General features: G+C 44.3%; 1 protein-coding gene across 1 annotated transcript in view; it reads right to left on the reverse strand.

Moving 5' to 3' along the window:
• The window catches only part of ATF6 (activating transcription factor 6), a 365356-nt gene that overhangs the window by 72395 nt on the left and 268658 nt on the right, over positions 1–24303 (reverse strand). The window lies entirely within an intron of this gene.

Below are 24303 nucleotides of genomic sequence, written 5' to 3' on the forward strand. Positions count from 1 at the left end.
GCAAGTGATTTAGATCACTCTGTATCAGCAACCTTTCCTCATAATTATTTATCAGCCAACCAACCTTTGTGTCAGCTGTAAACTTAACATCAATGGTTTTATATTTTATTCCAGATCATTGATATAACTACTGAATAGTATTAGGTCAAGAACCAAGATCCTGCACTCTTGTGTGCTAACCCCTAGGCAGTGCTGCTTTCCAGTATAAATCAAGATTTGAATGATAAATCATCTGAAATTTACTGACTCATGTACTTTAGTAAAGTACAATAAGATATTTGAAATCTGGCAGGCTGGAAATACAGTAGAACCACAAATTTACGAATACCTTGGGAATGGAAGTTGTTCGTAACTCTGAAATGTTCTTAACTCTGAACAAAACGTTATGGTGGTTCTTTCAAAAGTTTCCAACTGAAAATTGACTTAATACAGCTTTGAAACTTTACTATGCAGAAAAAAATGCTGCTTTCCCTTTTCTTTTTTTAAAGTAGTTTATGTTTAACACAGTACTGTACTGTATTTGCTTGCTTTTTTTTTTTTTTTTTTTGTCTCTGCTGCTGCCTGATTCCGGTTCCAAATGAGGTGTGTGGTTGACTGGTCAGTTTGTGACTCTGGGGTTCATAACTCTGAGGATTTACTATACTAGTTTAGGGAAAATTCAGTGTTTGTATGGTGTTCAAATAAAAATCCAACATCATCACCACAAGTCCATTTTGTTTCACATTTGGGTTTATTCACCTTACCAGTATGTGCTAACTCACCTTTGGGAAAGGTTAGTGGCCACCACATGAAGATAACACACGCCAGAGCTGAGGGGGAAGGCAATACGCCTTCTTCCTGAAGTCTCTGAAGATGGCCAGAACAATGAGGTGCACAAGAAACATGGGCTTGGCACACTAACTAGTGTGAGCAGATGGAATTTCCAGCACTTGTTTCACACCTCTGGTGCACCCTGAGATCACTGGTCTTGGCTGTGTGTCCAATATACAGATGTTTGAGTCTTCAGCCATGCTGCACATCACAGTGACTATCACAGTTAAAAGAAACACTGCCACAAGCAGCTTTTAGGAGCACAAACCCTTTGATAGGACATGGAGTGTCCCTTCTTCTGTACCAGTGGTTCTCAGAGAAAGCTCAGTGGAGCCCTCTGTGATGCTTCCCAAGGGCACACAGGGCTATGAGGCACCTCACTACCACCTGCCTTTAGCATGAGGGATGTGATGGGTTTGGTCACAGAGACCCCCTTGGGACTGTCACCTGAAGTGCTGACATTGCCTCTGAGCCCGTCTTCCCTGATGGCTTGGGACTCCAGAACCCTGCCTTGTTGAGCCAGACATGCTAGTCTGCTGCAACACAGACCCAGGTCTGGTCCACACCCCCAAAGCTGCAGACTTTAACCAAAAACTGCTCAGCAGGTTTCCTATCTCCAGCACCCGAACACCCAGCTCCCAGTGGGATCCAAACCCCATATAAATCCATTTTACTCTCTATAAAGCTTATATAGGGTAAACTCATAAATTGTCCGCCCTCTATAACACTGATAGAGATATATGCACAGCTGTTTGCTCCCCCAGGTATTAATCACTTACTCTGGGTTCAATAATAAACAAAAGTGATTTTATTAAGTATAAAAAGTAGGATTTAAGTGGTTTCAAGTAATAACAGAGAGAACAAAGTAAGTTACCAATCAAAATAAAACAAAACACGCAAGTCTAAGCCTAATGCATTAAGGAACTGCTTACAGGTAAATCTCACTCTTAGAGATGTTCCAATAAGCTTCTTTCACAGACTAGACTCCTTCCTAGTCCAGGCCCAATCCTTTCCCCTGGTACAGTTCTTGTTAGTTTCAGCAGGCATCTTAGGTGAAAAGCAGGGACTCTCTCATGACTGGGATCCTTTTTGTTCTGTTCCACCCCCTTTTATAGCTTTGGCACACGGCGGAGATCTTTTGTCTCTCTGGGTCCCCACCCCTCCTTCTAAATGGAAAAGCACCAGGTTTAAGATGGATTCCAGTTCAGGTGACATGATTACATGTCACTGTAAGACCTCCTTCTTCATTACTTAGGAGCTGACCAACACGTACAAAGGAAGGCTTGCAGGTAAACAAACCCATTCAAGTTCATTGATTCTGAAGCACCCTTAATGGCTTCCACTTAATGTGTTTACATCAGTAATACAAGTTTATATCTTATTCTCCTAACTTCAGACATAAAAATAACACATGCAAACAAATAGGATGAACACACTCAGTAGATTATAACCTTTGTAATGATACCTTACAAGAGATCTTTTGCATTTAGCATATTCCAGTTACATCATATTTACACTCATAGGCATATTTCCATAAAACATTAGAATATTAGGGTTGGAAGGGACCTCAGGAGGTCATCTAGTCCAACCCCCTACTCAAAGCAGGACCAATCCCCACGCAGATTTTTGCCCCAGATCCCTAAATAGCCCCCTCAAGGATTGAGCTCACAACCCTAATTTTAGCAGGCCAGTGCTCACACCACTGAGCTATCTTTCCCCCATTATGGAGTGCAATGTCACAAGGGACTCTTGTCAGTCCCTGCTGTGGATCAGATCCCTGAAACTGCCAGCCCATGGCAACACAAGCACTGCCTGCCAGGTCTCGCTCTCTCTGTACAGATTATTAACAGGCACACTCACCCACCTCCAAGTCCTCTGAGTGTCCTTCTTGAGTGCTCAGTCCCTGTTCTACTGAACACTCACAGAACTCTTAGTGTAGTAGTAGGATTTTATGTTTGTATTTTATATAATTTAGAATGAAGGATAAAAAATAATAATATAGTATGTATTAAATGTATTGGTGTATGATTTGATCATATTCTGCCAGCCACCCTTTTGAATAGCAGAAAGGAATGGCCGAATGGGCCATCAGCCAGAATCTGTGTCTGGACTGATTTCAAGGCAGTAACAGACCCTTTGAGGGTCACCAAGTTGTTGTAGATTTAGCATTTTAAAATAAGTAAAGGAATGCCATAATTGTTGGGGTTTTTTTGCATTACAATTTGATGTTCCAGTTCAAAATGTTCTGTGTAAATTAATTCTGTTTTGTGTGTGAATGAAGAATGTATGGGTTAAGAGATAAGTGTGAAGGCCACTGCTGAACCAGATGGTCTAGGGAGGAGCTGGAGACAGACGCAAGGGCACCAGAAGGCTGCAACACGCCCCTATTGAAATGCCAGAGGAGGGCAGATTGACGACTCTAAACAAGATGATAGGCACCTATCAATGGGGACAAGATAACGGTGATCAAAACCAGCATGGAATAACTCCCTGAGGAACCTGATGTAAAGAATGAGAAGGACAATTTAAGAAAACAAGCACTCATCAAACAACAATTGATTACAGCATGAAGGTTAAAAGCTCCTTGGTCCCAATGAAGGAAAAATCACTATCTAAACAGTGTGCCTTGCCATGAAACTTTGGGTTTGTCCTGCCAAGACTTCTCCAGAGCATCGTGTCGCGACTGACAGAACCCGGCTCCTCCCTACCCGTGATCAACCTAGCTGGCCACTAGGTTGATCCGGACTCTGGACTGGTAACTATAACATTGACTGGCAGGGCAGTGTGTGTGTATGCGGTGTGATTGAATGCATATGCTAATTGTTGTATCTTCAATAAACGTGGTGTATTGTCTTTTCCCCTGAAAAAGATCTCGTGTGCGTCTTATAAGCATAACATTAGATCTGCCACTCCTGAAGGAATAGTACAGACCAGCTTGTAAGACTCAACTCAGGATCACTATTTTACCTAACACACATCACTTCGCTATATAGGGAAAATAAGAATAAGTTTATCAAAGAACAGAGATTCAAGTGATGGAAAGTAAGTATATTGGAAACAAATGGTTACATATAAAACAAATTCACAGAATCACAGAAATTTAGGACTGGAAGGGACCTCAATAGGTCATGTAGTCCAGTTCCCTGCACTGAGGCAGGACTAAGTATCATTTAGATTATCCCAAACAGGTGTTTGTCTAGTCTGTTCTCAAAACCTCCAGTGATGGAGATTCCACAACCTCCCTAAGTAATTTGTTCCAGTGCTTAACTACCCTGACAGTTAGGAAGTTTTTCCTAATGTCCAACTTAAATCTCCATTGCTGCAATTTAAGCCCATTTTGTCTTTGCCTGTCCTCCATTGATAAGGAGGACAATTTATCACCCTCCTCTTTATAACAACCTTTTACATACTTGAAGATTGTTATCATGTCCCGCCTCAGTCTTCTCTTCTCTAGACTAAACAAACCCAATTTTTGAATCTTTCCTCATAGTTCACATTTTCTAGACTTTTATTTTTGTTGCTCTCCTCTGGACTTTCTCCAATTTGTCCACATCTTTCTCCAAGTGTGGTGCCCAGAACTGCACACAGTACTCCCGCTGAGGTCTTACAAATGCTGCGAAGAGTGGAAGAATTACTTCTCTTCTCTTGCTTACAAAAGTATTGCTAATACATCACAGAATGATGTTTGCTTTTTTTGTAACAGTGTTACATTGTTGACTCACATTTAGTTTGTGATCCACTATGACCCCCAAGCCCCTTCCCGCAATACTCCTTCCTAGGCAGTCATTTCCCATTTTGTATGTGTGCAACTGAATGTTCCTTCCTAAATGGAGTATTTTGCATTTGTCCTTATAGAATTTCATCCTATTTAATTCAGACCATTTCTCTAGTTTGTCAAGATCATTTTGAATTCTAATCCTGTCCTCCAAAGTGCTTGCAACCTCTCCCAGCTTGATATTGTCTACAAACTTTATAAGTGCACTCTCTATACCCTTATTCAAATAATTGATGAAGGTATTGAAAAGAACTGGACCCAGGACAGATCCCTCCAGTACACCACTTGATATGCCCTTCCAGCTTGCCTGTGAACCACTAATAACCACTCTCTGAGTACAGATTTCCAACCAGCTGTGCACCCACCTTATAGTAGGGTCATCTAGGTTATATTTGCCTAGTTTGCTTAAGGGAAGATCATGTGAGACAGTAACAAAAGTCTTACTAAAGTCGAGATATATCACATCTACTGCTCCCCCTAAGGCCTGTTTCCCTGTCAATAGAGGATACAGTACCAGGTTGGTTTGACATGACTTCTTCTTCACAAATCCATGTCGACGGTTACTTTATTATCTTCCTGGCACTTACAAATTGATTGTTTGATTATTTGCTCCATTATCTTTCTGGGGATCAAAGTCAAGCTGAGTGTCTATGATTTCCTGGGTTATCCTTATTACTAGGGCTGTCAATTAATCACAGTTTACTCACGTGATTAACTCAAAAAAATTAATCGCAGTTTTAATCACACTGTTAAGCAATATAATACCAATTGAAATTTATTAAATATTTGTGGATGTTTTTCTACATTTTCAAATATATTGATTTCAATTACAACACAAAATACAAAGTGTACAGTGCTGACTTTATATTATTATTTTGATTACAAATATTTAAACATGCCCTGTCCAGTGATTTCTTCTAGGTATGGAAGATGAATTTTTATACCTGGTTCAAGCCTTATACAGCATTCGTGCTTATAGCATTGCTGCTCTGTGTCTCCTTCTCCGGAGAACAACAGACAAAGGGAAAGTTTCTTTCCCAATTTTAAAAAGTTCTACCTTCCCATTGGCAATTTTGGTCACGTGCCCATTTTTTTTTCTTTACCTGGGAGACTTTTTAACCCTTTACAGGTAAAGCAAGTAGAGAACAGCTACCAAGAGGTATTTTACAGCTAACTGGCTGGCTGGGTGTCCATCAAAGGGAGCTATCCTCCCCCCATTTCATTCATCACAGTGATTAAAAAAATTAATTGTGATTGATCACAGTTTTAATTGCACTGTTAAACAATAGACAACCAATTGAGATTTATTAAATATTTTGGATGTTTTTCTATATTTTCATATATATTGTATTCTGTGTTGTAAATGAAATCAAAGTGTATATTATTTTTGATAACAAATATTTGCACTGTAAAAATGATAAACAAAAGAAATAGTATTTTTCAATTCAACTCATACAAGTACCATAACCAATCTCTTTGTTGTGAATGTGCAACTTACAAATGTAGATTTTTTTTGTTAAATAATATTGTTTGTTTGAGCGACTGGCTGAACAAGAGATAGGAATGAGTGGACTTGTAGGTTCTGAAGTTTTACATTGTTTTATTCTTGAATTAAGCTATTTTTTTGCATCTAATCCTACGTTTGTAAGTTCAACTTTCACAATAAAGAGATTGCACTACAGTACTTGTATTAGGTGAATTGAAAAATACTATTTCTTATGTTTTTTACAGTGCAAATATTTGTAATAAAAATAAATATAAAGTGAGCACTGTACATTTTGTATTCTATATACATTTTCAAATATACTGAAATCGATATATTTGAAAATGTAGAAAACATCCAAAAATATTTTAATAAATGGTATTTTATTATTAACAGCACGATTAATCACGATTAATTTTTTAATCGCTTGACAGCCCTACTTATTACTCTTTTCATAGACTTCTATCTTGTCTAAGTGAGGGTTTATCTACACTTAAAATGCTGCAGCTGTGCTTCTGTAGAGCTTCACTGAAGATGAACAAACACCAATGGAAGTGCTTCTCCTGGTGGAATAGGTAATCCACGTCTTCAAGAAGCGGCAGCTAGGTCAATCAGAGAATTCTCCCATTGATCAAGTGCTGTCTACACCAGGGGGCTAGGTCAGTTCAACTGCATTGCTCTGGGGTGTGGATTTTAATTAGTTATAACAACCTAATTTCCTAGCGTTTACAAACTGTATTTTTTAACTTGTTCTTTACCTATTTTAGCCTCAGATCCTACCTCATTTACACCATGTTCACTATGTTAGCTGAAACCAAAAAAGACATTTAACACTTAGGCCATTGCTGCATTTTCTGTTATTGCCTTTCCCTCCTCATTGAGTAATGAGCATAGCCTGTCCTTGGTCTTACTCTTGCTTCTAATGTATTTGTAAAATGTTTTTGTTACCCTTTATATCCCTAGCTAGCTAATCTCGTTTTGTGCCTTGGCCTTTTAATTTTGTCCCTATATGCTTGTGGGTCTTTTTTATATTCAATCTTTGTAATTTGACCTAGTTTCCACTTTTTGTATGACTCTTTTTTTGAGTTTTATGTTGTTGAAGATCTCCTGATTAAGCTAGGGTGGATTCTTACCATACTTCCTATCTATCCTGTGCACAGGGATAGTCTGCTCTTGTGCCCTTAATGCAGGGGTCGACAACCTTCAGCATGCATCCCATCAGGGTAATCCGCTGGCGGGCCAAGAGACATTTTGTTTACATTGACCGTCAGCAGGAACGGCCCTCCGCAGCTCTCACCGTCCGCAGTTCCATGTTCCTGGCCACTGGGAGCTGCGGGGGACCATGCCTGCGAACGGTCAACGTAAACAAAATGTCTTGCGGCCCGTCAACGGATTTCCCTGATGGGCTGCGTGCCGAAGGTTGCCAACCCCTACCTTAATGTCTCTTTAAAAAAACTGCCAACTCCCCTGAACTCTTTTTTCCCTTAGATTTGCTTTCCAGGGGATCTTACCTACCAAGTCTCTGAGTTTGTTAAAGTCTGCCTTCTTGAAGTCATTGTCTTTATTCTGCTGTTTTCCCTCCTGCCATTCCTTAGAATCACAAACTCTATCACTTCACGATCACTTTCACCCAAGCTGTCTTCCACCTTCAAATTCTCAACCAGTTCCTCCCCATTTGTCAAAATCAAATCTAGAACAGCTTCTCCCCTAGTCACTTTCTTTACCTTCTGTACTATGAATTTGTCTACAATGCATTCCAAAAACTTGTTGGATAATCTGTGCCCTGCTGTATTATTCTCCCAACAGATGTCTGGGTAGCTGAAGTCCCCCATCAGTACCAAGTCCTTTGGATGATATTTTTAGTTTTAAAAAAGCCTCATCTACCTCTTCTTCTTGGTTAGGTGGTCTAGTAGACCCCTACCATGACATTACTCTTATTTTTTCCCATTTTATCTTTACCCTGGGACTTTCAAGATGTCTGCCTCCTACTTCTATCTTGACCAAAGAGTATAATAAGGCAACACTTCCTCCCTTTCTTCTATGCCTGTCCTTCCTCAACAAGCTGTACCCTTCTATATCAATATTCCAGTCATGAAGTATCCCACCAAGTCTCTGTGATGCCAATTATGTCGTAATTCTGATTATTCACTAGTATTTCTAGTTCTTCCTGTTTATTCCCCATACTTGCATTAGGATACAGATATCTAAGATGTTCATTAGATTTCCCCTCTATATTCCCTCATCTTTCCTTTGTCCCTGCTATGATTTCCCATGTTCCCCCCAGATTCCGCCCCTTCACCCAGGTCTCAATGTTCTGGACTTCCTATAGGCTTTTGTCTCCTGCCCCAGTCGAACCGAATATAAAGCCTGCCTCACTAGGTTAGCCAATCTGTATCTGAAGATACTTTTCCCCTTCGTTGCTGGTAAACCTCATCTCTGGTCAGCAGTCCTTCTTGGAACAGCATCCACAGTTGAGGATGCTGAAGCCCTCCTAGCGACACCATCCGTGCAGCCATGTATTCACCTCCAGGATATGTCTGTCTGCTTTGGCCCCTACCCTTGACTAGAAGGATTGATAAGAACACCTCATGTGCCCCCAACTCCTTCCCCCCTCACACTGAGAGCCCGGTAGTCACTTCTGATCTGCTCAGGGTCATACCTTGCAGTGTCCACACAGATGAGCAGCATGGGGCAGTAGTCAGTGATGATGCTCAGCAGTCCTTCTCTGATGTCTCGGATATGGGCCCCAGGTAGGCAGCACACCTCTCGGGATGCCAGGTCAAGCTAGCATATGGATGCCTCCATCCCCCTCACAAGGGAGTCACCAACCACCACTGCCCTACATTTCCTCTTGGAAGTGGTGGCCGTGACCCTCCCAGCCTTGGGGGTACATGGCTTCTTTTCCTCCATCTTTGGGGGTGATTCCTCATCCCTCGTTATCAGGGCAGCATACTGTATTTTTTACTTCTAAGGATGGTGGGTTGGGAGCAGGGGTGGACCACTATCTGCTTCTAGAAGTAACCACCTGCCAGCTTCCTCCCTATAAAGGAGCCATTTCCTCCTCCCCTGGTGGTGTTACTGCAGTCCTCCCCCACTGGATTGCTTCCTCAACTTTGGAGATCTCCATATGCATATTTTCAATGAATTCCTCATATGCACAGATGCTCCTCAGCCTAACATGATTCCTAGAGCCGAAGCTTAACTCACAAGGCATTCCCCTATCTTCTACAAGACAACTTATCCCAAATCCTTTTCCTAGCATTTTCAACCAGTTTGGCTGAGATCCTTTCTCATAAGATCAAGCCTGCAAGTGGCAATTTATCCTCAAAGACTGAAGGAAAAACCAGGGGTTCAGCTGTACCCCCAGATGTAGTTTCAAAAGTTCATTGTCTTATTCCTGAGCCACATAACCCCTGCTCGTTTTGTTTTTTCCTCTAGCCCCTGCAGTCTATTGATTAGCATTTTGCCCAGACTGTAAATGGATGTCCATTCTGAAGGACACAATATTTAATTTGCACATGACCAGCCACATCCTCCCTACCTGCCAGGAGTATGTGGATCACCTTTTGGTGACCTGTCTTAACTCACAGATCTAGAGATTCTTTGGCGCACTGGTATGCAGATATCAGACCCAGGGATCCCTGTAACCCTTATGTATGCCTGTGCCCTCTGCCAGTTGGCATCATAGAATCACAGAATATCAGGGTTGGAAGGGACCTCAGGAGGTCATCTAGTCCAACCCCCTGCTCAAAGCAGGACCAATTCCCAACTAAATCATCCCAGCCAGGGCTTTATCAAGCCTGACCTTAAAAACCTCTAAGGAAGGAGATTCCACCACCTCCCTAGGTAACCCATTCCAGTGCTTCACCACCCTCCTAGTGAAAAAGTTTTTCCTAATATCCAACCTAAACCTCCCCCACTGCAACTTGAGACCATTACTCCTTGTTCTGTCATTGGCTACCACTGAGAACAGTCTAGATCCATCCTCTTTGGAACCCCCTTTCAGGTAGTTGAAAGCAGTTATCAAATCCCCCCTCATTCTTCTCTTCTGCAGACTAAATAATCCCAGTTCCCTCAGCCTCTCCTCATATGTCATGTGTTCCAGCTCTCTAATCATTTTTGTTGCCCTCCGCTGGACTCTTTCCAATTTTTCCACATCCTTCTTGTAGTGTGGGGCCCAAAACTGGACACAGTACTCCAGATGAGGCCTCACCAATGTCGAATAGAGGGGAATGATCACCTCCCTCGATCTGCTGGCAATGCCCCTACTTATACAGCCCAAAATGCTGTTAGCCTTCTTGGCAACAAGGGCACACTGTCGACTCATATCCAGCTTCTCGTCCACTGTAACCTCTAGGTCCTTTTCTGCAGAACTGCTTCCTAGCCATTCGGTCCCTAGTCTGTAGCAGTGCATGGGATTCTTCCGTCCTAAGTGCAGAGTCCTTGTTGAACCTCATGAGGTTTCTTTTGGCCCAATCCTCTAATTTGTCTAGGTCCCTCTGTATCCTATCCCTACCCTCCAGCATATCTACCACTCCTCCCAGTTGAGTGTCATCTGCAAACTTGCTAAGAGAGCAGTCCACGCCATCCTCCAGATCATTAATGATCAAGAGGTCCTTGTGTCACACCCTCCCAGTGTCATGCAGAATCATGTCTCCTGGGAATCAGGAAAGGAGAGCCTGAGGGACTAGACAGGCACATGAACAATGGCTAAGTAGGAAGACCTCCCTACCCCATGGTAGCTGCTGCTTAGGCTGTGATCTGACAGTCTGTCCGCTCTCTCCCATCCCATAGCTACCTCTCCTGTTGGGGCCTGGGCTCCCTTCTACATTTCTCATGCTCCCACCCCTTAAGGCTGCTTCCCCTATCACTAGGACCAGACCCCATTGCCCAATTGCTGTTCCTTTAGCTGGGGATGGGGTTCTCCTGTGTAGCTTACCCGTATTCCCTCCAGTCTATTGTGCCTTTCCCTGAGCCTTGACCTCCTCTCAGTGTTCTTTTGCTCTCTGCTCCCAGGACTCTTTCTCTAGTGCAACCTTTTGCACCAGCTGCACAAACCTGTGACACCGGACCGAAGAGGCAGAAGTTACCTCCCGCCAGTGCACAGATGTGACCATGAGGAGGTAGGGAGGAAATAAGGGATGACTGTTTGGCAGTCAGAGACCAAAAAGACTATTGGTTTGAGTTAGCCTGCTGAGGCAATTATTGTTCCTCACATTCAGCTGGTTTTCTAGTACTGTAATGTGATAACCTCAATGAGAAACTTGGGAGCCATTGGACCTTTTCCACTAGCATTTTTACTGTTTCAGTCACTTGCTGAGCTGCCCCAAATCTCCACTTAGCACCAGGGCCCTTCTTTTGGCTTTTCTTCTTTTTTCGTTTTCTTCTCTTTTTTGGTGCTAATCTCATTCCTGACCTTTCCTTCTCTTTCTCTCTTTTCAGGCTGGGTTTCGGACCACATGAAGCATGGGTCTATGGAAAGAAAGATCTATCTTTTCAGAGAACAGGAAACTTGCATGCAGCTTCAGAAACAGCAGTCTGCAAACTCTCTAAGGAGCTGAACATTTTTAAATTCAGAGCAGATAAAGAGGTTGCTGGGAGACACCAATTTGTGACCAGCCAAATGAGTTAGCTTTGCTTTCATCTACCACGAGTTTAATATTCTTTGAAGCTTTCAGATTAATTGATTCAGGCTGCTTGGCTGTTGTCAGAGATGTGAAGTTTATGTGCTGATCTATTAAATATGATGATGACTCTTACTTGAGCTATGCTATAATCTTCTCTATAGAATCATAAAAGTGTAGGACTGAAAGGGATCTCATCTAGTCCAGTCCCCTGCATTCAAGGCAGGACTAAGTAATAACTAGACCATTCCTGACAAGTGTTCGTCTAACCTGTTTTTAAAAACCTCCAATAATGGAGATTCCATAAACCACCCTAGGCAATTTATTCCAGTGCTTAACTACCCTGACAGATTGGAAGTTTTTCCTAATGTCCAACCTAAACTTTCCTTGTTGCTTGTTGCTTTTTGTCCTATCCTCAGAGGTTAAGGAGAACAATTTTTCTCCCTCCTACTTAGAACAACCTTTTACGTATTTGAAAACTGTTTTCATGTACCATCCCAGTCTTCTCTTCTCCTGACTAAATAAACCATTTTTTTCAATCTTCCCTCATAGGTAATGTTCTCTAGACATTTAGTCATTTTTGTTGCTCTCCTCTGGACTTTCTCCAATATGTCCACATCTTTCCCCAAGCGTGTTACCCAAAATACTCCAGTTGAGTCCTTATCAGCGGGGAGTAGAGTGGCAGAACTACTTCTTGTTTCTTGTTTACTATACTCCTGCTGATACATCTCAGAATGATATTTGTTTTTTTGCAACAGTGACTCATATTTACGTTGTGATCCACTAATATACTAAGAACAAATTATGCCAAAACAGCCTGATTTTCTTCTTTGACAGGGTAACTAGTTTGGTGTCAGCATAAGTTATGTCTCTCGGGGTGTGTGTGTGTGTGTGTGTGTGTGTGTGTGTGTGTGTAATTCACATTCCTGAGCGACATAAGATATGTTGACTTAAGCTGTAGTGTAGCCATAGATTTGGCTTCATCACAAGCAACTGACACGATTTTAAAGATGACAGGCTTTGTCTATGCTAAATGCTAATTGCATTCAATATCCTGTTATCTAACACGTGTTATTTAACACAGGCTATTTTCCCAGTGTAGATAGAACTTCAGGAGCTCAAAAATCAGAACTCAACCCCCCAAACCATGGGATTTATTTAGTTAAAATAAGTTATGTTTTAAGCCAGAATCAGGAGTTGGGGTCTATCCCCTAATTTTAAAGCTCCTAGGGAAGACAATAGTTTAGTTAACATCTGGGGGCAGAGTTCATGCTTTAGTAATCTATCTATATTTTTGTCAAAAAGGCTTTCACTAACATTGATGCAGTTCCATTTCCAATCTTCCTATGCACAGATTGTTTTTATAGCCTGTACCTTCAGTGGACTGATGAAGCAGTGAGAGAGGCTTTTTATTTAAGCACTCTACCAGAAATAGTCCAATACCAAAATTAATAAAATATTGTATAGTGTCAGATTACCCCTTTCTGACTTTCCCAGAGAAGATTTTATAAAGAAGAGCTAACCACTACTCCAGAGCAGCCTCTGGCCACTTTATCATGGCAGAATGGAGTTTTGTTATCCGCTTTAGTTCCCGTATGCACCTCACTTTATAGAAAAGTCTTTAATGCCAATTATCATCAGCTGCACTACCCCCAGATGTCATCCAGCCAGAGCTCACAAGTTGAACAGGTCAGGCTTTGTCACTATTGCATAGATGGCACTCGTGAAAAACTCAGGGAGTAGGAGATGAGGTGGGCAATTCAATAGGTGGAACTCTCTCTTCTGAACAATTTCTGCCATTGGTTTCTATGGCAGTTTTGCTGCATGTGCCTGAGAGCAGACTTTGCCCTACAGAATAATACTAAACTAATCCCCAGGGCAAGAGGCCCAGTCCTGGGAGGAGACCAGAGCTTGCTGGACAGATGTCACTCCAGATGAGGACGTGAGTGGAGACTCTTGTTGTGACTGAGGTCTAGCAAGCCTATCCCAAAAGTGAGCTCAACTATTGGAAAGTGGGTGGAAGCTCACGAACTATTACAATAACTTGTAAAAATGAATGTTGATAGAAGGGGTATGAAAAGGAAGAAGAAAACGGGATTAGTCCAAACAGAAAGGTCTACCAACACCACCTAGCCTCTGTGCTAAGATTGCGAGTGGCAGAGAATGGAAGAGAATGGAATTGGAAATTGGTGAACCAAAATTGGGGTGTCAGAAATTAGGTCTAATAAGGAGTCAAAATAATGAGGGAATGGGTTATTCTGCCCACTATTCCCTTCTGGGGTTCTTAGAAAAGGTACTTTGGAGGGAGAATTAAAATAGCTAGAGAATGGGTGGACTGAAAGGAGTGAGCACTAATATCATGGCTGCTGCTGTCACACCCACCATCTCCTGAGACCGCAGGATCCATCGTGATGCCATTGAGCCTTCATGGTCCTGATTCTTAGAGACATCCTGACCAGACCAGGCCAGAGATAGATGTAAATGACATCACCTCCTGCACTGGCTCCAGCTAAATCCCAAATACTACCTGGAGTGTGAGACTTGGGTTCCTGCTCTTATCCTTTCCTTCTTGTGTCATTTTCCTTCCTCACATTATTTCTTCTCTCTCCTCTCTCTCTCCTTTTGCCTTCAGTCTAAAGAAGTCTGGCTTAGCTAGTCAACACTGCTGTGAGCCTGTGATCACAGGGGCAGCTAAAAGCCATGCCATGAACAGCTCGATGGTGGTACAAGTTTGCCAACTCTCAGAGTTACAGATAAGAGCATATGCTGATCCCATGTTTCTTCGGCAGTGAGGCTGCAAGTGAGAGTCAGCACCAGAGAAGCAGCTGCATTTTCTGCCTTTGCTGTTCTTTTCTCTCCCATTTGGTGTGTGTTTTTCTTATTTGATTTTAAAGGAAATGGAATTGGACTTCAACAATAGTAACAGCAGCAGCTCCAGCCCATCTCAACCACCTTTGTCTCTTTTCCCCAAAAAGGACAGTTATCTTCTTTAATACCATCTATGAGACTGTCAGACAGGTTTATAAAAACTTTCAACAGCTAAAGGGAAAGAGAATAAGGAATTCTGTATTAATAAAATGAAAAAAAAAATCTATTTCTTGAAATTTCAAACGCTTTCCTTCTTTTCTGTATCTTTAATAAAATGTTACAAAGATTTTTAATGGTGTGTTTGCCATAAGACTAAGCAGGCCAAGGTCTCTGCAGTCAAACCTCCAACCTTTGTTTATTGTTGTACAGTGACTGGGTCATGTTAACACCTTTGACTGTCTGGGTTCATTTATTCCTTCAAATTTAACTCAACAGGATCCAGAGGCTACAGCAGACAGGACTATATGGTGCTGACCTGTCTGTGTGCTGTAGCCACAGCAGCTCATGATAGATAAGCAAGCATCAGTGAGATAGGAGCTCTTTCCATTTTATTCCTTCTCTTCTCCTTTTGTGTGTGTTTGTTATGTTTGCTTAAAAGAGCAATACCAATCTTAACAGTAACTGCTCAACCAAAATCCAACACTGGATTGACTACTTTTCCTCAAAACAGAATTTTGCTACGAGCAACATTTTAATCAACATTTTCCCTCTGAAAGGCTGTACAGAATGTAAAAGGAAAGTGGAACCTAAATAAAATGTTAATGTTTGAATTTCCAGTATTTCAAAGTTCCTGTTTTGTTTTTCTTTCATGTTTATTACAATGTTTGAAAGGTTTTCTATAGTGTGGTTGCTACAGTAAAAACAGGCTTGAGTCATCACAACCTAATGGGTTGTGCGGGTTCAGAGAAGAGCCAGGAGAATGAGTAAAGGATTAGAAAACAAGCCTTACAGTGATAGTAAGTGAGTTACAGATTGCCACTAGACACAAAAATGCATGTTCACCTAAATGCCACAAGAAAGCTGGAAGGTGTCTGTGCAAACTTAATTCCCTGCTCTCTTTGATAAGCTGGCCTTTGATCCATACCCAGAATATATCTTGGAAAGATCACTATACATCATTTAAGAAAAAAAAAAAAAGTTAACTGTGCAGACGCTGGAGGGAATTAAGCAGTTGAATGTTCTAAAAATGTTAGAGGCGAAGAAACAATCTGATTTAAATCATTTGACCATGAACAATTTAATCAAATTTACTAAAGAACATAAGGGTTTTCTATTGGAATTTATCTGCCCCCAAATGTATAAAAGGGAATGTAATCTATGTACAGCTGTGTAAAAATTAAAGCAGTGCAAGGGATGTTAAAAAAAAAAGTATGTATTGTGACGAAGTTCCTCCTCTATCTTGGTGGGTCCTGCGCTTATTGGTGGATTTTCTTGCCACAGAGATTCACCATGTGGGTTGGGGAACAGCCCAGAGACCTTCCCCTCTGGAAGAACCCACAGTCCAGGTCAATTGGGAGGTTTGGGGGGAACCCGGGCCCGCCCTCTACTCCGGGTTCCAGCCCAGGGCCCTGTGGACTGCAGCTGTCTATAGTGCCCCCTGTAACAGCTGCATTACAGCTACAACTCCCTGGGCTACTTCCCCATGGCCTCCTCCAAACACCTTCCTTATTCTCACCACAGGCCACAGGACCTTCCTCCTGGTGTCTGATAACGCTTGTGCTCCTCAGTCCTTCAGCAGCACACCCTCTCAGCTCCTTGCGCCTCTTGCGCCCAGCTCCTCACACTCGCACCACAAACTGAAGTGAGCTCCTTTTAAAACCCAGGTGCCCTGATTAGCCTGCCTTAATTGATTCTAGCAGCTTCTTCTTAATTGGCTCCAGGTGTCCTACTTAGCCTGCCTGCCTTAACTGGTTCTAGCAGGTTCCGGATTACTCTAGTGCAGCCCCTTCTCTGGTCACTCAGGGAACAGAAAACTACTCATCCAGGGACCAGTATATTTGCCCTCTACCAGACTCCTGTACCCCACTGGTCTGGGTCTGTCACCTATCCCTCCCCCCCGCTCAACGCCAAGGGGTTGGGCAGCTTGGGACGCCAGACAGTGCACATGTGACAAGCCACCGGCGTTGCCATGACGGCTCCCTGCTCTGTGTTGCACACGGAACTGGAAAGGTTGGAGGGATAAGAACCATCTGGTCACCCTTCTGTTCTTCTCCTTGTTCCGCTGCATCCATTGAAGAGGGGCACGGTCGGTCACGAGGACAAATCTCCGCCCGAGCAGGTAGTAGCGCAATGTTTCCATGGCCCATTTTACAGCGAGGCATTCTCTCTCCACCACTGCATATTTTTGTTCCCTTGGAAGGAGTTTCCGACTGAGGTATAGAATTGGGTGTTCCTCCTCCCCGACCATCTGTGATAGAACGGCCCCCAACCCTACTTCCGATGCATCCGTCTGCAGGATAAACTCCTTGGTGAAATCGGGGGCTATCAGTACGGGGTTACTGCAGAGGGCAGTCCGTAGGTCTGTGAATGCTTCCTCTGCTGCGTCAGACCATCTCACCAGATCAGGTCCACGGGCTTTCACTAGGTCTGTCAGGGGGCTTGCCCTTGTGGCAAAGTGGGGGATAAATCGTCGGTAATACCCCACCACACCTAGGAACGCCCGGACTTGTTTCTTGCGACTTGGTCGGGGCCAATTTTGGATGGCCTCTAACTTGTTCACTTGGGGTTTTACCAGACCTTTCCCCACAATGTAGCCAAGATATTTGGCCTCTGTAAACCCTACAGTGCACTTGGCAGGGTTTGCTGTAAGGCCAGCTCGCCTGAAGGTATCAAGGACTGCCTCCACCTTCTCCAGGTGGGTTTCCCAGGCTGGGGTATGAATGACCACATCGTCCAAGTAGGCAGCAGCATAACTGTTATGCGGGCGTAATAGCTTGTCCATGAGGCGCTGGAAGGTAGCTGGGGCCCCGTGTAGTCCAAAAGGGAGGACAGTATATTGAAAAAGACCCTCTGGTGTAGAGAACGCAGTCTTTTCTTTTGCGTCTTCTGCAAGGGGAATCTGCCAGTACCCCTTTATCAAGTCTAGGGTAGTCAAGTACCGGGCATTACCCAGACGGTCCACTAGCTCATCTATGCGAGGTATGGGGTACGCGTCGAACTGGGATACTTCGTTTAGTCGCTGGAAGTCGTTGCAAAATCTTGTGGTGCCATCAGGTTTGGGCACCAGCACGATTGGGCTGGACCACTGACTGTGGGATTCTTCGATGATCCCCAACTCCAGCATTTTTTTTACTTCTGCTTTTATTTCCTCCCTTTTTGCCGCTGGCACCCGATAGGGCCTCATTGTTACTCTGGCCCCAGGGTTCGTGACGATGTGGTGATATGTCTCGGTTGTTCGACCCGGTTTTGTCGAGAACACATCTTGGTTCCGGAAAATCATCTCAGACACCTCATTCTTCTGGTCTGGTGTTAAATCGGGAGACACTCTCACCTGTTTGGAAGGCTTGTTTTCCTGGGTTAGGTCTTTTTAGACCGTTGTGCATGCCTCTTGTGCATGCCAGGGTTTCAGAAGGTTAACGTGATAAATCTGTTCTGTTTTCTGCGTCCTGGCTGCCGCACCTTGTAGGTTACTTCCCCAACGGGTTCAACCACCTCATAGGGCCCCTGCCATTGGGCCAGAAGCTTGCTTTCTGCCGTGGGTACCAACACCATAACCCGATCCCCTGGTTGGAACTGTCGCACTTTTGCCTGGCGATTGTAATGGGTTCGCTGGGCCTCCTGTGCCTTCTCCAAATGTTCCCATACAATAGGGGTAACCCAGGCTATCTGGTCTCACATCTGCATTACATGCTCTATTATATTTCTCCCCTCATTGGGTTCCTCTTCCCAGATCTCTTTGGCGATATCTAGTATGCCATGGGGGTGACGCCCGTATAATAACTCGAAGGGGGAAAACCCAGTTGAGGCCTGAGGTACCTCCTGGATAGCGAACATAAGGTAGGGTAGTAGGGTGTCCCAATCCTTCCCGTCCCGACTTACCACCTTCCTTATCATAGCCTTGAGGGTTCAGTTAAACCTTTCTACCAACCCATCAGTCTGCGGCTGGTAGACCGAAGTTCTCAGGGTATGTATATGGAGCAGTGTACAGAGGTCCTTCATTAGCTTCGACATAAATGGGGTTCCTTGGTCAGTTAATATCTCCTTCGGTAGCCCCATTCGGGCAAAGATCCCCACCAGCTCTTTGGCTATAGTTTAAGAGGCCGTGTTCTGCAGAGGGACGGCTTCTGGGTAGCGAGTAGCATAGTCCAAAACAACAAGTATATATTGGTGGCCCCGAGCCGTCTTCTCCAGGGGTCCCACTAGGTCCATGGCTATTCGCTCGAAGGGGACCTCTATGATGGGAAGGGGTACTAAAGGTGCCCTCAAGTGGGGACGGGGACTGTGCAGCTGACACTCCGGGCAGGAGGCACAGTACCTCCGCACTTCTTCATGTACTCCAGGCCAGAAGAACCGTCGTAGGACTCATGCCAGGGTCTTCTCTACCCCCAAATGCCCCCCAAAAAGATGACTATGAGGAAGACTTAATACAGCGTTCTGGTGTTTTTGAGGTACTAGGATCTGCTGTACCTTCTGCCCCTGTACTGGTGCAACCCGGTATAAGAGATCCTTCTTCATTATGAAGTAGGGTCCTGGTCCCTGGGTTTTCCCTTCCACGGGGACCCCATCTATTTCAGTCACCTCCTTCCTAATGTTGTCATACCTTGGGTCTTCTGCCTAGTCCCGTCCAAAATTTCCTCTCCCGGGGCTAATCTGCCCAAGATCTAGGGGCCCAGTCTCTGTTGCCTCTACTGGTTCAGAAGCATTAGGGTGGGGGTCAGACTCAGGTGCTTCTCCCTCCTGCGTGGCCTCCTTTTCAGCTGCGCGGGTCCACCTACCTACAAGAGCGACCCTCTGGCTTTGGGTCAGTATTCGGGTTCCCAAGGCCTTAGCTGCCCTTCTTTCCCTTTTTGTCTTTCTACCCTGTCTGGGAGTGGAGAACAAATCTGGGGATATTTCAGAGAAGATTGGGGGTTGACAGTCTGCTGTGGATGCCTCACTAATTTTAGGGTCCCCATCTTTCTCCAATCCCCCTAGTGGGAGTAAGTTTCCAAACCCTGGGAAGTCCCTCCCTATGAGCACCGGGTATGGGAGTTTAGGGACTACACCTGCTGCTACCTCAGTAGTGTTCCCTTGGATCTCGATTTTTACTGGGATGGTGGCGTAGTAACTAACTGTCCCATGGACACATGTTATCCCCGTACATTTAGCCTGTAGCAGCTGACTACGCTTCACGAGCTTCCCTGAGATAAGCGTGATAGCACTCCCTGAATCAACCAGTGCCGTGGTCCCTACCCCATTTAGTTTCACTGGTCTGGTATACATATGTGGGGTTAGTGAGATCCCCACAAGGTGTATTAGGGAGCATGGATCTGCCCAGTTCCCCAGGTTACACTGCATAGGCTCCTCAGCATTGGGACACTGTGCAGCTATGTGTCCCCACTCCCCGCAGGCATAACATCTGTATGGAGCCCTAGGCGTTCCCCGGTCTCTTGGTTTGGGCAGTCTAACATCACGATCCTCTTCTCCCTCAGTGCTCCGACTCTTTGTGGCCTCTGATGGGCCTTCAGCTTCTCTCTTTTTCCACCTGGGCCCTCCTGGTGGCCCAGTCACCTGAACTTGAGGGCTTGGTGCTGCTAGTTTAACCCGGGGTGCCTCTTCCTTAACTGGTCGGGTCAGCTCCCTCGCTGTCCTTCGCCTCTCTACCAGGGCGACAACCTCGTCATAGGTGGAGGGTTTGTTCTGGTTTACCCAGGCACGAAGGTTTGGTGGTAGTCCCCTCATGTATCGGTCGATGACCAGAATCGCTAGTATCTCTTCCAGACTCCAGGACTCTGTTTGCAACCACTTTCGTGCGAGATGGATGAGGTCATACAATTGGGACCACGGGGTTTTGTCTTCCTGTCCCCTCCAATCGTGATACTGCTGGGCCCGCACTGCTGTCGTTACCCCAGATCTGGCCAGGATCTCTGCTTTCAGCTGGGGGTAGTCTGCCGCAGCCTCTTCAGGCAGATCATGGTAGGCCTTCTGGGCCTCCCCACACAGGAATGGGGCAAGGATGTCAGACCACTGATCTTGAGGCCAGGCCTCCCGTAGGGCTGTCCTCTCAAAGGCCAGAAGGTATGCCTCTACATCATCCTCCCATGTCATTTTCTGCAGCCAATGGCTGGCCCGTATGAGCCGCGTCCCATCATGGCCGCGATTCAGCTCTGTAAGGGACTTTACCTGGTTTACCAGTTCCCGCAACATAGCTCGGTCTTGAGCAGCCTTGTCCATCAGCAGGCGATTAGTTTCTTGCTGCAGCTGCACTGCCTCCTGTTGGGAGGCTGCCTGGACACGGGTAGCCTCCTGCTGGGCCGCCGTAGCTTGTATCAGTGCCCGCACTACGTCATCCATTGTGGTGAAAAAAAAATAAACCCTCTCCCTTTTTTTTGTTTTTTGTTGTTGTTGTTTTTTTTTAAATCACCCTCCTTCTTCCGCCGCGCTGTGCACCCCAAGATCCCACTCCTGACACCAGTGTGACAAAGTTCCTCCTCTATCTTGGTGCGTCCTGTGCTTATTGGCGGATTTTCTTGCCTCAGAGATTCACCATGTGGGTTGGGGAACAGCCCAGAGACCTTCCCCTCTGGAAGAACCCACAGTCCAGGTCAATTGGGAGGTTTGGGGGGAACCCGGGCGCGCCCTCTACTCCGGGTTCCAGCCCAGGGCCCTGTGGACTGCAGCTGTCTATAATGCCTCCTGTAACAGCTGCATGACAGCTACAACTCCCTGGGCTACTTCCCCATGGCCTCCTCCAAACACCTTCCTTATTCTCACCACAGGCCACAGGACCTTCCTTCTGGTGTCTGATAACGCTTGTGCTCCTCAGTCCTCCAGCAGCACACCCTCTCAGCTCCTTGCGCCTCTTGCTCCCAGCTCCTCACACTCGCACCACAAACTGAAGTGAGCTCCTTTTAAAACCCAGGTGCCCTGATTAGCCTGCCTTAATTGATTCTAGCAGCTTCTTCTTAATTGGCTCCAGGTGTCCTACTTAGCCTGCCTGCCTTAACAGGTTCTAGCAGGTTCCTGATTACTCTAGTGCAGCCCCTTCTCTGGTCACTCAGGGAACAGAAAACTAGTCATCCAGTGACCAGTATATTTGCCCTCTACCAGACTCCTGTACCCCACTGGTCTGGGTCTGTCACAGTATGTATCTCTGTGAGTGTAAATATATTATGTAAAAATGTAAAATTTTAAGACCTAAACCAATACTGCTGGTTTGTAAAACCCTGTTTTGTAAATTTAAGATGAATTGGTTTTGTTTTGTTTTTAAATAATGCCACTAAAAATCCATTTGAATCTTCCATTCAGAGTTGCAAAATTGACAGACACTTTTTGCCAGACACAGGTAATTAGTGTTGTTTGGCTTTGGTATTTAGCATTTAACCCTTAGGGTACCACGATGCTTTATAAAGTTTAATATGTTTTTAAATAAAGACCAAAGTCATAGAGGCAGCCAAGAGCTGCAGTAAAAATAAAAAAAATATTAAAAAAAAAAGACAGTGCCCTCTGGAGCAACAGCAGGGGTAAGGTGCACAAAGAATCCAGGTTAGAAACACAGAGCCTTAAGGGGGCTCTAAGTAATCATACTGTCACTTTAATAAAAGTACATGAAAACTCTGTGAGCACAAAAAAAAAAAGGGCATTATAATAATTATGCTTCTCAGCTATTGCTTGTAAATAAACAAAGTTTAGCACAGCAGAAAAACTATTACAAACCTGATCTGCTGTATAAAAAGGAAAACTGAGGTACATCACCTCATAACTGCACCCTAAACCCTTAAAAGGTAGAACTTTGTAGAAGTCATTAAAACATGGCCTACTCATAAAACAAAAACACAGGAAAGTATGGGGGCAATTCCTCTGTTTTGCCTGCAACCAGCAAGGACATTTTTTCCCCCCCCAAGAGAAGTATTTTAAGCAATACCCTCTTCCCTCCCCCCCGCCCCCCCCCCCGGAGGGGGGGAAGGAAAAATGTTTTCTCATAACTTCAGAAAAAAAATGGTACCAGCTGAGGAGCAACTTAGAATACCATGGAAGTACTGTCGTGACAAAAAATATGTTTTGTGTTGTTTGTCTCGTGTTGTTTGTCTTGTTGCTAGCATTGTTGTGTATTGTGGTTTTTTTTTTTAAAAAGAGAGAGAATACTGCATTAGAAAAAAAATGATGACAAATTTTAAGCACAAAATAAAATTACCAAGGAAAAGAATGGTATGTAAAAACACTGGTTACTAAAAAAACAAACAAACAAACAAACAGTAATAATTGGCAAATCTCAATCAATTTCCAGCCTCCAAGCCCAGCTAAGTGTACCTGGGTATAGTAATCGGAGGCGGCAGGCAAGTAGACCAGCGAAAAGGCACTGCTAGAAATGCCAGCCCCCACAGATGTACTCTCCTTACGAGTCTTGTTGGGTGGATTCAATTTCCTGTGGCCACGTATTTACAAATATCCTGAGATTACACTTCCTTTATGGAAACTGTTAAAGAAAAAGACTCAGTGGGAATGGGGGCCAGAACAGGATTCCACCCTAAGTAATTTAAAGCAAAAAGCAGCCGCAGCTCCAGCTTTACACTTTCCCCACGAGTCAAGGCCATTTGTTATCCATCTGGCTGCTAATGACGTAGCACTAGGATCTACTATACTGCAAAATAATGAAGAAAGAAAACTGGTGCCAGTAGCCTATGAATCAAGGAAACTGCAAGGCACAGAATTAAAAATTTTAATCCCTGTGAACATGAATGCCTAGCAGCTGTCTGGGCAGTACAATTCTTTGAATCACTCACAGGCACAGCGCCCATTACTACTCAAAGTACCCACACTCCCCATAAATATATTTTCTCAGGCAAAGTGGTGGGAGGTAAGGTTTTTAATACCCGCATGGGCAAGTGGACCCTCATTTTAGTTAACAGAGGAGTCACTACTGAAACAGTGTCCAAACCAGACATGCTGACGCATGCTTTAATTGAAAAGAAAAGAAACATGAGTGCCCAGAGATCACTCTGGAACAGTGGATTGATTTAGTGCAAGCACCCCCTCTTGAGGAATTGGATACTGTAGGCCAGGAAAAACACGTTTGGTTTACTGATGGGAGTTCAATGGTAATCAAAGGGAAAAGATGGATTAAATTTACCGCTATTAACCTAGAAGAGGAGGTTATTCAGGGACATTTGGCCTATGGGTCAGCACAGCATGCTGACCTTCACACTATATACCAAATTTTAGAACAGTATGAAGGCTCACCCCCAGGCCTCCGTATATCTATGCTGATAGCGGTTTTGTGTGAAAGGGATACAGTATTGGATGTATGACTGGCAAAGAAATGGGTGGAAAGCAGCTGATTAAAAGGATACAGAAGTAGTATGCAGGTATGGGGATCCCCAAGGTTATATATGCAGACAATGGGGGTACATTTGTGGTGGAAATCTTTACCATAATGATGCATGCCTTGGAAATTAAGCAAAAGTTTCACATCCCATACCGACCCCAATCTTCAGGACAGGTGGAGAGAATAAATCGCACCATTAAGGAAGCACTGCGAAAAGTGGTGGACCGCACCGGTAAAAACTGGCCTGAAAAGCTGCCCCTAATCCTAGCTGTCATCCGCA

Source organism: Emys orbicularis, chromosome 8 (genome assembly GCF_028017835.1).
Source record: "Emys orbicularis isolate rEmyOrb1 chromosome 8, rEmyOrb1.hap1, whole genome shotgun sequence".
Classification (NCBI taxonomy): domain Eukaryota; kingdom Metazoa; phylum Chordata; order Testudines; family Emydidae; genus Emys; species Emys orbicularis.